The following is a 14,335-nucleotide window of genomic DNA, read 5'->3' on the forward strand; positions in this document are numbered from 1 at the left end:
ACCCCATAAAATCCATACATTTGAAAATTAAATGCAAACCCTCCTCTCGCTGATTATCAGTGTACACATCTTTTTTGCTGGATCCCGTTGTGGCATATGGGTTTTTGGACATTCTTGACGTGAACAGATGACTTAATTTAGCCCATAAATCACTTTTGCACCGCTGGGCTATAATTTCACAAACTAATACATTTTGGGAATTTTTTTATATTTGCTAACCTAATAACCTAATTAAAGCACAGTCAAAAATATCATTTGTGTGTATAAAAGAAAAGTCTAGGACTGCCATTATGCCCTCTGATGGCATAGAGGGATTAGTTCAGTCTGAACATTCTACTGCATGTGTCCAGTGGAACGAGCAGTGAACGTTCTACTGCTCAAATAAAAACAAGTACTGAATCACGCAGACACTCGTGAAAGGGAGATTAGAAAGCGATTCCAAGGAACAGCTTCACTCATCAAGCAGCACGGGCATCAAGAAAAGGCCTGTCTCGTCTGAGAGTGAGGAGCCTGTATTTACAACCACTGCCTTCACAGTCGCACAAATGTGACATGCGGAAAAGGAACTGGAAAACGGGTAAAGTATTTTCCATACTTCTTCAAATATGCTTTGGCAGATATAAAACGTATTGGCATAACTGAAAAATTATGCTGCTCCTCCACTGCAACTGTTTACCAAAGGGAAGAGGGGATCCCAGCTAGGACCTCAAACCTGGTACAGAATATTCTGTGCCAGTCCCTTTAAGGCAGCTGTCTGGAGTCCTGGGCCCTTGTCACATGACCGGAGAGCTGAAGGGCAGCGGGCTGGCTTCACTGGCAGTTGCTGTCCGAGGTTGCACTCTCAAGCGATTGAGTGCAGGGAGAGGGGCGGCAGCCAGAGTGCAGGCCATGGAGGTTGAGTGCAGAAAGCAGCCCAAGTGAAAGATGCTAGAGTGCAGGTACATGGGCAAGTACCACCCTGTTGGGCAATATACAGAACATAGGCCTGGGTTGCAATCCGCAGAGCAAGTGCAGAGGGCCTGTGTAAGAGTGCTTGTCACAAACGGGACAGGCTGAAGGCATGATAGGTGTGTGTGTGTGTGTGTGTGTGTGTTGGGGGCGATTCTAGGGTGTAGATATGTGGCTAGGTGTCAGATAGTTGGCTGGAGAGGGGAGATGTTGAAGTGCACCCCTAGACGTTAGTGCCAGGGCAATCTGATGGGCTCGACTTGATATTCGTTGATAATCATTTACTGCAGGTGGGATCATGGCAGGTGTTTGCACTGCTATATATTTCAACCACATGGATAAAGAAATACACCTGATTAAGGTACATTAAAAAACGTAATTGTCCTATGAGCAGGCGGCTATCTAACCTAATAGTATGCAATTTGTATCTGACTGGCGTTTTTTTTTAAAATGAGAAAATCTGCAAATGCTGTTTTTTTTTCTTTTAGAACATATAAATGGGAAAGAAAGTGAGTATATAAGGACTCTGAACGCTTTGCCGTTGTAGCTGAAGTTCCATGAAAAGCGGTAAGTATGTTCCAAGTGCAGCTGACTGGCATCTTATAAAATGCAAAAAGTAACCAAATAAGTTCAGTATTAGAGGTGACAAACATGTTTTCGGCCCTGTCCATAAATGGTCATAGGACATGGTATGCAGGCAACCAAACATACATTCTGGTTGGACAGCCCTCGCATGACCTTGGAATGTTACAGGGTTTTGGAGAGTTTTATTTCTATTGTAATGTCTCCTTTCAAAAGCTCCCAAGCGCATTTTGGGGAAGCGGCAGCCATTTTAAGGTCTTCTGAAAACGCCATTCTCCCCCACAGCACTGGTCTAGTAGTCGCAGAGATGTCACGTTTCCATAGTCTCTTTAAGGCAGCTATCAGGCCTCGCTCATCACTTGATATGAGAGCTGAATGACTGCGTGCCTCCTATATATTTGCAAATGCAGCATCTCCTTGAATAATAGTACAGGCACATGTGGGATGATTTGGTAATTTTGAGGCCTTTGAAATATATTGCATGAAATATGTCCAAAATACCATTGGTTTGCTGAACTGCAGGAGAAGATGGCACTCTAGAGCTTGAGAAATTGTATTAAAGTTATAGCATGTTTTAAAAAAATATGTGGGTGTTGTTTTCTGGCACCATGAACCCTGAGTGGTCCATTTTCGTTGTCTCCTATGAGTGTTTAAAATCCTTTTGCGGTCTTGTCTCGACGTCTAGGGTCTTTAATGAAAGATACTTATTTATCTATATAGTGAACCATTGGCTTTTTGGGATTTAAAGAAGCTATTTTTGATCTCAAGTGAGTCAACTTATACTTAAATTAGACAACAGCTGAGCTCCTCGTGTTATTTTTGGCATATATGGTATTCGAAGGGCTGCTTCCAAGGGCAACTATGCCTGTCTTGGCCTAACTGGAAGACATCAGCTCAGGAGAGGTGCAACATCCACATGTCCCTCCAGATCCCCCCGCACCTCCATTGCAAGCATTGAAGATCTACGAGGTAAAAAACCTCTCTAAAATGGCTGCCGCACTGCCCACTGACCCACTCAGCACCCAGAGAGCCCTCGAAAAGGCCTCCGGAATCAAGCATCAAGCATCTGCCTGCACAACATAAGGGGATACTACTCCTGAGCTGGCAGGTGCAGCCAGTCCATTTTGAAGGAGCGCGGCCATGTGCAACTATGCCTCTCTTGGTCTGTCCTGGATGGTCCGGCGCGCCGGCAGCACCCGACCATGGCCGTTTAATGATTTGCAACTACAGCTGACTTGAAAACGTCGGCCGATCGGAAGTGATGCCTGTGTCTTCACACCGCTATTCCAAGCTAGTACCCCTGTTGTAATCTCGCATTTTCTTGCCCTTGACTGTAAATTTGTCACTGATGCCAGCGTTAGAAACTGCCCAAACCTGGGACCCCTTCCGCCGCCCACCAGTTTCCTCCTTCCCCCCATCTACTAGACTGCTGTCGATCCCACTTGTAGATCTGACTGCATTGACCTGCTACAGCTCATACCCTCGCCGATACATTGACCGCTACCGCACTTGCCCGCTAAACACCATAGCACCTTACCCCCTCACCTGCATTAGCACTCGTGACCCGAGGCACCGCCCAAGTTAAGCACAGACCTCACGCCAGAAACTCACTCTAGGCAGCCCAGCATCGCTAGACCCACTCCGATACCCACGCCAAAGAGTCCCCAACACAAGCGGGTGTCGCCACAGGGACACACACAACCTAAATCTTGCAACGTCTGTTCCACCTCACTGCTGCATAGCACCCGTGATCACTGAGCCACTAGACACGCGTTACCTAAGCCTACGACCTTCCTTCCTCCATTCATGTATTTCGCACCTGTTTCAGCCTCACCAGCTGACCCACACCTATTACTGCTGTCAGGGCCACCTACAACGCTGCCCCTTTACATCCGGATGAAGGACACAGCACCCGGATCCGACCTTTGCTAGCTGCACAGGCATATAACCTTCGGCTATGCATTGCATCTTCTACTTCCCACAACCTATTACGAATAGAAACACCCATCTAGGTGGCCTTATAGTCACTACACCAAGATCCAGAACAAAGCAACCAGCACTCCGACAATCTACTATGAACAGAAATACCCCCCTAGGAGATCGCATCACTATGCCACAATCCAAAATAAAGCCGTCAGCATTGCCCAGTTCAAACAACCCCTCCAGGCCTTTGACCACTCAGAAGGACACTAAACTTCCTACTTTAGGGAATGCTATGATAAGTCATCTCACAGCTCCCAAACGCCTCAAAGCAAGGTAGGAACTACACCGACCCACCTAGCACACCTTACAAGCATGTACCCTCCTCACCCTTACTTTGTGTTCTCATCAATGCAAGATCTAGTCCTGCACACGTCCTCGACATCCATGATTAGATCACCGCTCAAAATCTCTACATCCTAACAACCACTGAACCAAGGCTGCATGCTGCTTCTGGCCCTGCTCTCTCAGTTTCCTCCCCGCCCCCAGGATTCACTGTCTTCTGCTGTGACAGATTGAATGTCATAGGCGGAGGGATAGCGCGCATAGCAAGGGACCCCCTATCCATCAGAATCTGTAACTCCACACTGTCTGACAATTTTGATATCTTGGGCCTCATTACGAGGTGGGCGGTAAGGGATTACCGGCACTGTTAAGGGCACCGGTGCCGTAAATCCCTTACCGCCCTACTACGAGTTCCCTTTGCGGGTCCTCCCTTAACATCTGGTTTTTCCAGGCGTTAAGGACGAGACCCGCAAATGGACTTTAGAGCTAATAACGGTACCGCAATTTGCGGTACCGTTATTAGCACCTTCCCCATTCCCATTGAGCCTATGGGGGCTCAAATGGGAATGGGGAAGGGCCCTGGTGAATGGGGAATTACCGGCCCCGCCAACCTTGGAATGGGGTGGTAATAGCTCCATTCACCAGGGCGGAGTCGATAAGGATTTGGAGGCAGCCATGGCGCTAAAAGCGCCATGGCTGCCTCCAACCTTGTAATGAGGCCCTTTGTCTGTTAAACTCACCCTCTCAGTCTCCGACACTATAACAGTTCATACCATCTTCTGATCCCCAAATCCAGCACCCTCCTTCGAAGAGAACATCCTACATACAATGGGTGCTAATATCAAGTCTCCCTCAAATGATTCTGATGGGAGACTTCAATCTAGTATACAATGACCCCACTGATCTAGTTGCCTCTTCACTCGCTAACCCACTGACTGCATTATGCTTCCAACAAACTGTTACCTCCCCCGCGCCCAGTAAAGGACGCATCCTAGACTGGATCTCTGACCTAAACTGCCATGGTCGGACCACAACATTGTGCACTTCACCATCTCGCCTACTGCCCACTCTACACCGATCGCCATCCCGCTGGCCCCTACCCTAGCTCGCAGCTCTAAGAATTTCACTAAAGAGCGTATTGCCCCCCTGCCAAACTCACTTTTACCTGAGCTGCCCTTTTCCACTGACCCTAACACACTTACTAACTTGTACTGCAAGACGGTGACGGCTGCCTTTAACCCTATTGCACCGCTAAGACCACGAAAACTCAAACCACACAGAAACTCATGGTTTACCCCTGAACTCCAAACACATCACTCCAAAAAATCGGCTAGCAGAAGCTGATTCGAAGAAATCACCATCAGAAGCCAAGAAACTATTGTTTTCCCTTGCCGCCAACCACTATAAAAAAGCCATCCTCTCCGTCAAAGCCACTACCTACAATACCCCCATTACCAATGGGAAATCCAACACTCTTGAGATGTTCATCATTCTCAGGGAACTGGAAACCCCTACCAACCCACCAGCCACAATCCTGAAAGATGATTCCTGGTGCACCAATATGCAGAGCGTCATGCTCACTAAAGTTGAAACCCTATACCGAAAAATTGACATTATGCACACCGGCCCTCTAGAATGAGCCCCTGCCACATCTTAAAAATTAACTTTCATACTACATCTTCAGGAAACATCTAAAGACTTTTCTATTCAACTAATCCTATTGTCCCCCATGTCCTTTTTCTGTAACCAGCGCCTAGATGCTTCCAGGTTATTTGTGCTTTTTATAAATGTAAAAATATACAAATAAATAAATAAATAAATAAATGCAAGCCCTGCTTAAACCCTCGCTCTCATCCACAGCCGCCACAATTGCCTCGTCCTCCTGCCCCCAAGATCTGCCCTCGTTCCACTACACCAATATCTCAAAAGATGATGTTAAATCTATTCTAAAACGTCTTAAACCGTCTCAATGGAAAGGTGACATCGGCCCTGCTGTCCTCATCAAAGACTGTGCCAAGATCTTGGCACCCATCATTTCTTCCTTCATCAATGCCTCCTTTCCCAGTGGCATTTTCCCCACCAGCCTTAAGGAAGATTGGGTTCTCATCAAAAACTCTCGCTTGACCCTATTACTCCCACCAATTACCGTTCGCTTACAGCTGTCCCATTTCTACTAACGATTCTGGGCAGAGCTGCTAATCTGCAAATTCAGAGCTACATGGAAAACAATCACATCCTGTGGATGCGCCAGTCGGTGTTCTGCTCGAGCCACACAACTGAATCAGCACTACTTGATCTAAAGATACAGATCGATGAGATCAGGGACAATTGAAAGTCTACGTTGCTGCTACTCCTAGATTTGTCTGCTGCATTTGACTTGGTGGACCAAAAAATCCTTGCCCTACACCTTTCCTGTGCGGCTAACCTCTACCTGGTGACCATGACCTTCCTAAGTGATAGTTATTTGGGTATTTGCAGAGAACGCCAGCCCCCCCCCCGCACCCATCACCTGCGGTGTACCTCAATGATCCTGTATCCCCAACTCTGTAAAAAAATTCACAAACCACTATTCATCCTTCTAGACTCAATCGGCATATCTTTCACAAACTATGCCAACGATACACACATTTTACTACCCCCTCTCCGCCAATTACCTCGAGGATCTACCACCTTAAACTCCATATACACGACCATCTAGGCCTGGATGGCCACCCACCGTTTTTGCTTAAATGATGACAAGACTGAGAGCCTGCTGGTGGGCTCCCTGTCAGTGATCTAGAAGTTTGATACACAATACTCCGACCTTTAACATTGACGGCATCTCAATACTAGTCTCACCCTTTGTGAAGACACTAGGAGTGTACCTGGATGCTACCCTATGCTTCTCACGGCAAGTAAGGGCCATTGCCTCCTCAGCCACCCACACAACAAGATGAATCAATGCAGCTACACCCTCAATGCAGCTACACCCTTTTCTCTCCCCGGACAGCTGCCTCACTGTAGACAAAGCCACAATAGGATCAAGGCTTGAATATTGTAATGCCCTCTTCGATGGCACCTCTGTCAACAACATCAGAAAGATGCAGGTTATACCAATGATGCCCCACCCTACCTATTCTTGAAAGCTGCCTATTCTAGACCTACCAGGGCAGTTTATGCTCACTGTCTCACCCAGCCAAAATTAAACGGGCCAAAGTTAGAGGCTCCAATTTCCCTTCCATTGCTGCCAAACATTGGAACCTACTCCCACCTGCCAAGTGAGCTGGGCACTCTTATTGAACCTTTGATAAATCGCTAAAACATTGTTGTTCACTTGACGTCCTCTCCCAAAGCCATATGACCAATGGTCTTCCTCAGCCATATGGGAAACAACCTTTGCAAAAAACATTGTCACTCTCTGTACCTGGAATGTGCAACTACTATGTCTTGTGTGTAACTGGTCTTGTAACAGCGCCTTGATACCCCCGGGGCTTAACGCGCTCTATAAATGAAAAAAATAAATAAATACATATGCCAAACAGGGATGTTTTATAGCTGTAAAAGTCAGGAAAAAAGCAACAGCAGTTGCATGAGGTGGAATCGGGTATGGGGCTTTAGCGTAGCTCCAGTTTGTAAGTAAACAACTGTGGAGTTTTAATGCAGTATGTATGCATATATTTTATTAAGACCAGGTCTGTCTGTTTACAACCTTCATTTACAAAGTGCTCCCCAATTCTTAGTTGCAATGTCCCAGGAGGTGGTAAGATGTAGGAAGAGATGTGGGACACTGTCGTGTAAAGTGCAGACATGGGATTTGGAATAGGTTACAACCAGGACTGATGTGAAGGCAGTGTGAAGTTGATAAATGAAACGCCGGTTAGAAGTGAGTCACTGGATGTGGTGAGGGCCCTACAGCTGGGTCATGATGGGTTAGTTTCACTGAAAAAACTTGGTTTAAGGGACGTTAGTGTTACAAGTAAAACTGAAAAACACCAGAAAATTGGCAGTTATGGTAAGCTAAGCAGACATAACTCACACCATCACTGTGCACTGCTAAGACTAACACCCAGGACGTCAAAGATGACATCAGAAATGTCTAGCATACAATAAGGACCATAATCGATGGACCTTTATAACTATCCGCAATCTCCACAGTCCACTTTCCAGACCATGGAACATTAAAAGACCTGGATGGAACGTGCACACCATCGCACATGGCAGCCCTTCTACCCTTTTTAATTTTATATTTGTAACAATCCCTCAATGCCTGCTTACAAACAGTCACTAATCCACCCACCAATCACTTCCAAAAACTGTACATATAACCCTATGACCATGTTAAGCTTCCACACACCCACTGCCACTTAACAATCTTCTGCTAATCTTTTTGCATCTGCATTTCCCTTACTTACGCAAATGAATGTACACAGTGCTCCTATAAATGCACATATGCTTCGTGCAGTGGGACAAGTGCATAAATAGAAGGGGCAGTATGGATCTGCATGTGCTCATGAGAACCCAGGAGGGATATTCCAAGGGATGCCAAGGTAAGACGCCACTGGCTAACTACTGGATCAGAGGAGTCCCAAGGATGGGCTGCATCTTAACCGTAACATCACTTTAACAAAGTTTTTTTGATCAATTCAATAGGTTTTTATAAGTTAAATCTTTTAATGGTGTTACATCACTGCATATAAGTTATTAATAATTCCTCTTTTCACATATATTAAAGAACTATAAAGCTCCTTTAAGAAACATATTTTTTGCAACACATACTTATGTCTGTCATTATCAGCAGCGCATGCTGGGGATGCAAATCATTGTTCAGTTGCCTACAGCATAAGGCTCAAGCATAACCCCAGGCCTACCAACCGCCACAATTATTCACTGCACCTACTCTGCATCCTAGCTCAATGTCCACTATACCCTAATAATGTAACCAATGGCCAGTGTACATGGCTTTCAGCCATGGCCAGTCTCCAAATCCATGGGGCATGGGCTTTGGCCATGCCGCATTCCCCAATAAGCAAATCAGAGTGCACATTTGCGTTTGCCGAGGGCCAAGCCCACTACCCAGACACCAAATGTATATCACTAGTTTTTCTACTTACATTCTTACACTTTGGAAAAATAAAACACAAGACATATTTTCAAAAACATGCTTTTAGGTCCTTGCTAATGCTCGTCGCGCAAGGTTGTTGTAATCTAGTCCACCACTGCAGGCTGTAACCTCAAGCAGAATATTTTTTCCCATTCAAACCTACCGCTTCGCCCATGCCGTATGCCCCAGTAAACAAATTACAGTACACATTTCTCCTTGCTGACAGCCAGGACCATTGTCCAGACACCATGTTATATCACTGTTTTGTACTTACATTTTCACACTTTTGCAAAAAATAAAATACAGAACATATTTGCAAAACCATGCGTTGAAGTACTTGCTGACCCTCCTCGTGCATATTTGCTGCAATCCCAACCAGCATTTCAACCTCTAACCGCAAGCAGAATTATTTTTTCCCATTCAAACCTATCCCAATTTACAAAACCTTTACTACATAGCCAGTCCCTGGTGGCCATACCCACTTGTAACCCCCTTGTTGTCCCTGTTGGTCATGGCCAGTAGCCAGATTGTCCGGGTCATGTCCTTAGACCTTAGGCCATGACCTGGATAATCTGGCCACTGTCCAATGCCACAGGCTATACCTCAGTCACCAAAGGTATGCCTCTTTTTTTGTACCTACACCTTCCGCACCCCAGGCTTTGAAGCACTTACCATTCCTAGCACTTCGTCCATGGCTCGGGATCGGCCTCCGCAGCACTTACCCACACTTCCCCCTTCCTTTCTGCACTTGCACGTTCTGAATACTCACAAGGCATAGCAGGTTCGCCCCTCTTCCTGTTCCCCCTCTGCTCTTAAATATTCTGTTGTAATGTTGTAATGTATTTTCCACTCTCCCTCCCTCCCTGCCCTGTGGGCGCTTTCAAACAGTATATTCTTATTGTATAAGGGCCTAACAAGCAAATAATAAATAAATAAATAATGACATTTTTCAAAAAATTAATTACTGACACATTTGCAAAACCATGCTTTCAGGTCCTTGCCAACGCTCCTTGCATGAGTTTCTGCAAATACGCCCATGTTTTATTTTTTGAAAAGTATCAAAATATAGGTTAATAAAATAGTCATATAACTTAGCCCCCACTTGACAAAATCCATTCAGGCCTTACACAAACATTTAAGGTTGGGTCCATAATCTTTCTGAAAACCTTTCTCCACATTTGCCAAACGGCAACAAAGTTATAAGCTATCTAAAAATGTTGAGACCCGCCTCTAATTTTCCCCCCTCTTGACAACATCTCCCCAAACTTTGCAAACATTCATATCTAGGTCTAAAATCCTTTTGCAAAGTTTTATCCAGAGTCGTCAAATGGCACCACATTTATAAGCCTTTAAAATATTCTTGGACCCCCCCTCTAATTTTGTTCACCACACTTTGCAGAACCATTCAGAGACATGTTTCATGCAGTTTCATTGCAGTTTCATTGAGTGGTGCCAAAGTTATAAGCCATCCAAAAACTGCTTTTCACCAACCCTGTAATGCAGAAATATATTTAGATGCCCCCGAACATCCCAGACTGCCCCGGATATCCGTACTGTTTGCGGACTTCATCGATGAAAAAACACCTATTTCTGGGGCTTTTTCAGGCCATATCCCATCCCATCCTCATCATCCCTCACCTCCCCAGAGATTGTTTCATTGTTTTGACAAGTGAAATGTTGTTTTTATTTATGTTTGAACTTAGTTTTTTATTGTCATTTTCAAAAAAACACAGCATTGTTAACTCTATTTTCTCTCAGCCCTCTCTCCCCTTCAACCTCCCCCTGCCCCTCACCCAACCGTATCCCATTCCCTCCCCATATCCTCTTCCACCCCATATCTCCTCCCTGCCCATTTGTCTATCCAGCTCTCGACTGTGACCCGAGTCTCTGCGTTGCTTCCTGACAAAGGCATTGACAGTCCTTGCCCCTTTGTACTCCCTACTATTTCTGCACTTGGATCATGCCCAACAGTTTCATTTTCCTCGGGCACCATGCCCCTCTTGAGTCCCGCTGAAGAAACGTATGAATCAAATCCCATTCTATGAGAAATTGTTGGTGAACCCCCCGAATGAAGTAACCCACTCTAGTGCCACAAAGTTCCATACCCTATCCACCCATTCATGTTCATTGGGCGGTTACCTCTTTCTCCATTTCTGACCCACCACCAGTGCCCCCGCCATCATCAGAATCACATACGCCTTTCTTTGTGACTTTGTTGGCAACTCTTCTAGAATTCCTTCCAGACCCTGGATGGCTTCTCCCTGAGTGCCTTTCGAATTGTACCGCAAAGATCTCTTCCATTGCTGTCTGGATCATTGCCCAATACGATTGAATGGATGGACACTCCCACCAGATGTGTGCCCATTTTCCCACCTCCCCGCATTCCCTCCAGGTGTTATCCGAGACCGACTGATACCATCTATGTAGCTTCTCAGGGTTGTGGTGCCATTGAACCAATACCTTTGTCCATATCTCTTGTATTTGGACTGCCCTTGCTAGTTTAGGGATCTGTGCCCATAAAGCAGACCATTGTTGCTCTTCAATGAGATGCCCCGCTATCTACTCCCAGCTCTTCATGTATACCCCTTTTTCTGCTTCCTCCCCCTCTTTGATAATGGCATAAATTTCCCCCACTATATGTTTGTCCCCTGTGTCTGTTGTGACATATTGTTCGAAGGGGGGTGAGATCTCTGGTAGCGGCTCTCCTAATCGTGGCGTGTTGTAGCCAGTGTTGTATTAGAAAATAGTGTATCGCCACCATTCTTCTAGTCTGAAATCCTGTTTACACTGGTTGAAGGCTTTCAACTCCTGTCCATTAAACATGTCCCTCAATTTTGTACAGCCCCCCTCCTGCCACCTATCACATTATTTGCCCCCATACTGGGTGTCAATGATGGGTTTCTAAACAAAGGCGTCAGCAAAGAGGGAAAGGTGGTCAGCGCTGCCTGTCGTACCGACTCATCACACGCCTCTCCCACCAGGTCCACTATTTCACTACTAGTACATGTTTGCTGGTCTATCTTCCTTTTGTCGCCACAGAACCTCCTTCAGTGGGGCCCCCACTACTGCCCTGTCCATGGGTCTTCACACCTTCCCCCTGTCGTCCCTGTAGCAGTGCCTAATCACTTTGATCTGTGACGCGAGATAGTAAGCTCTGAAAGTTGGTTCTCCCAACCCTCCCTTATTCTTTAAGGTTCTCATAACTTGTCTTCGCACCCTGGGTTTTTTGTGATTCCATATGAATGCACCCTTATGTTTTTCTAGGGCCCGGAAGTAAGTTTGGATACAAGTACTGGTAATGCCCAGAAATGATAGAGCATCTTCCATAGGATTACCATTTTAGGACATTGGTCCTCCCTAACCATGATACTGACAGGGGTCCCCAGTCAGCTAGCATCTTCCTGATTTTCTCCAAAAGGGGCAGGTAGTTTGTGCCAAATGAAGTGCTATCGTTTTAGTGATCACTATTCCTAAGTATTTTATGCCTTTTTCCGTCCACCTATATGGGAGGGTTTCTTGCAGTTCTTGAGCTTTGTGTGATGGGACCGACAGGTTTAACACCTAGGACCTTTGCACATTTATTTTTAAGCTGCCACCTCTCCAAACTGATACAGTACCCGGTCAACTGCTCTGGAAGTCTTGTCTGGGTCCGTAATCATTAACAGCAAGTCATCCACGAATGCTGCGACTTTGTGATCTTCCATGCTGAATGAGATCCCTTTTATTTCGTCAGTGGTCCGAATGGAGGACAGAAGAGGCTCCAAATGGATTGCGTGAAGTAGCAGGGAAAGGGGGCACCCCTGCTTTGTATCTCTCATGACTGGGATGCTCTTAGAGAGCTGGCCATTAATTGCCAGTCGTAATCTGGGTCAGTGATAATTCGCCTTCATCATTGTTAGGAATTTGGCCCCGAATCCCATTTTTTTCATGGTGTAGAAAAGAAAGTGCCATTCGACCCTATCAAACACTTTCTCAGTGTCTAGGGTCAGAATAAGTGCTGTGATACCTGTTTTATTAACCTTTTCGATGAGATGACTGACCCTTCAAGTTTTATCGCATATCTGTCTGACTCTGATGAATCCGGATTTGTCCAGGTCGACAAGCTCCGGGAGGAACCGGTCGATTCGGTTTGCCAGAATTCTCTTTTACATTTTTGCATCAATGTTAATAAGTGCCATCGGTCTGTAGGATCCCATTGGGTGCTGTCTTTCCCTGGCGTCTGCAGTAACACTACTTTGGCTTCTTCCATGGAAGGTGTGATTTACCCTGTTTGCCCAAAAGAGTTAAAGAGCAGGACCAGATACAGAATAAGAATTTCTTTGTAGGTTTTATAGAAGTCTGCCAAGTACCCATCTGGAGCCTGCGCCTTCCCCATTGGTAGGCTTGTTATGGCCGCCCTTACTTCTTCTGGTATGATGTCACCCTCCATTTCCTGCTGATTGGCAACCTTTTGTAATAGGCATGCTTTGAGGTATTTGTTTTGTGCCTGTTCTGACGTGAAATCCGTCTTATATTGAGTGGACTCATATTTTGTAAATGCCCTCATCATTTCTGGAAGAGCTGAGCTTTCCCCGCCCCCCTCTGTTTTGATTTACAGTATCTTTCTTGACGTTTCTTTCTTCCTCAGTGCCCTTGCCAATAGGCGGTCTGCCTTGTTGGCTTTAATATAATATTTCTGTTTAATGTAAATCAGCGATTGTTCGGCCGCTTTCGTTTGTAGGACCTCGAGTTGACCCTTTATTAGCCGGTACACCCTTCTGATAGCCCCTCCAGCACCTTCTGCCATGCAGACCATTATTTGTTTCATTTTTCCCTCTAGCTCCGTTTCCAACTGTCTCAATTGTCTGTCCCTCTGAGATTTCAAAGCTATAAGCGTCCCCCTCAAAGTGGCTTTAAAGGCATCCCGTACCATTTGTTGGCTCATCTCACCTGAGATTATATTGCTAAAGTAATCTAGAATTCTATCTTTTGCTTCTGCCCTAAGGATCTCATCTTTAAGAATATGCAATGGATATCGCCATGTCCACAGCCCAGGTGTGCCTTCCACAATGTTTATGGATAATGTAACGGGAGCATGGTCAGCCAGGGCAATAGCACCCACCTCTATTTCTTTTACCTCTCCCAATAAAGCTCTTGACACCCAGGTGTAGTCAATCCTTGAGAAGGTTCTATGTACATGTGAATAGAATGTATACCCTTTCGCGTTACCCCGCTTTTCTCTCCAGCCGTCCACCAGTGACATAAGTCACTAATAGCTCTTTTGAGGTCTTGGCTGGTTATGGAAGTCACTCACACTTCTATCTTCATAGGGATTCCAAGCCATGTTGAAATCCCCCACAAAAATGATATGACCTTTAGCGAAGACCTCCAGCTTTCTTAGTGTTAGTCTTAGGAACCTGTCCTGTCCCACATTGGGTGCATATATAGCTGCAAGGGTGTACACCACCACTTGAAACGTCA

General features: G+C 45.6%; 1 protein-coding gene across 2 annotated transcripts in view; it reads left to right on the forward strand.

The window, feature by feature from the left end:
* Positions 1-410: 410 nt before the first annotated feature.
* LOC138569614 (uncharacterized protein KIAA1958-like) overlaps positions 411-14,335 on the forward strand; it is a 182,355-nt gene continuing 168,430 nt past the window's right edge. Inside the window, exons 1-2 of one of the 2 annotated variants that reach the window (XM_069647756.1) lie at positions 411-577; positions 1,437-1,515. The gene's annotated coding sequence lies outside the window, so the exon portion shown is untranslated. Of the gene's footprint in view, positions 578-808; positions 939-1,436; positions 1,516-14,335 lie in introns of those variants that run through there. The other variant, XM_069647749.1, reaches the window with a different exon arrangement.

This window comes from Ambystoma mexicanum, chromosome 1p (genome assembly GCF_040938575.1).
Source record: "Ambystoma mexicanum isolate Mex_15411 chromosome 1p, UKY_AmexF1_1, whole genome shotgun sequence".
Taxonomy (NCBI): domain Eukaryota; kingdom Metazoa; phylum Chordata; class Amphibia; order Caudata; family Ambystomatidae; genus Ambystoma; species Ambystoma mexicanum.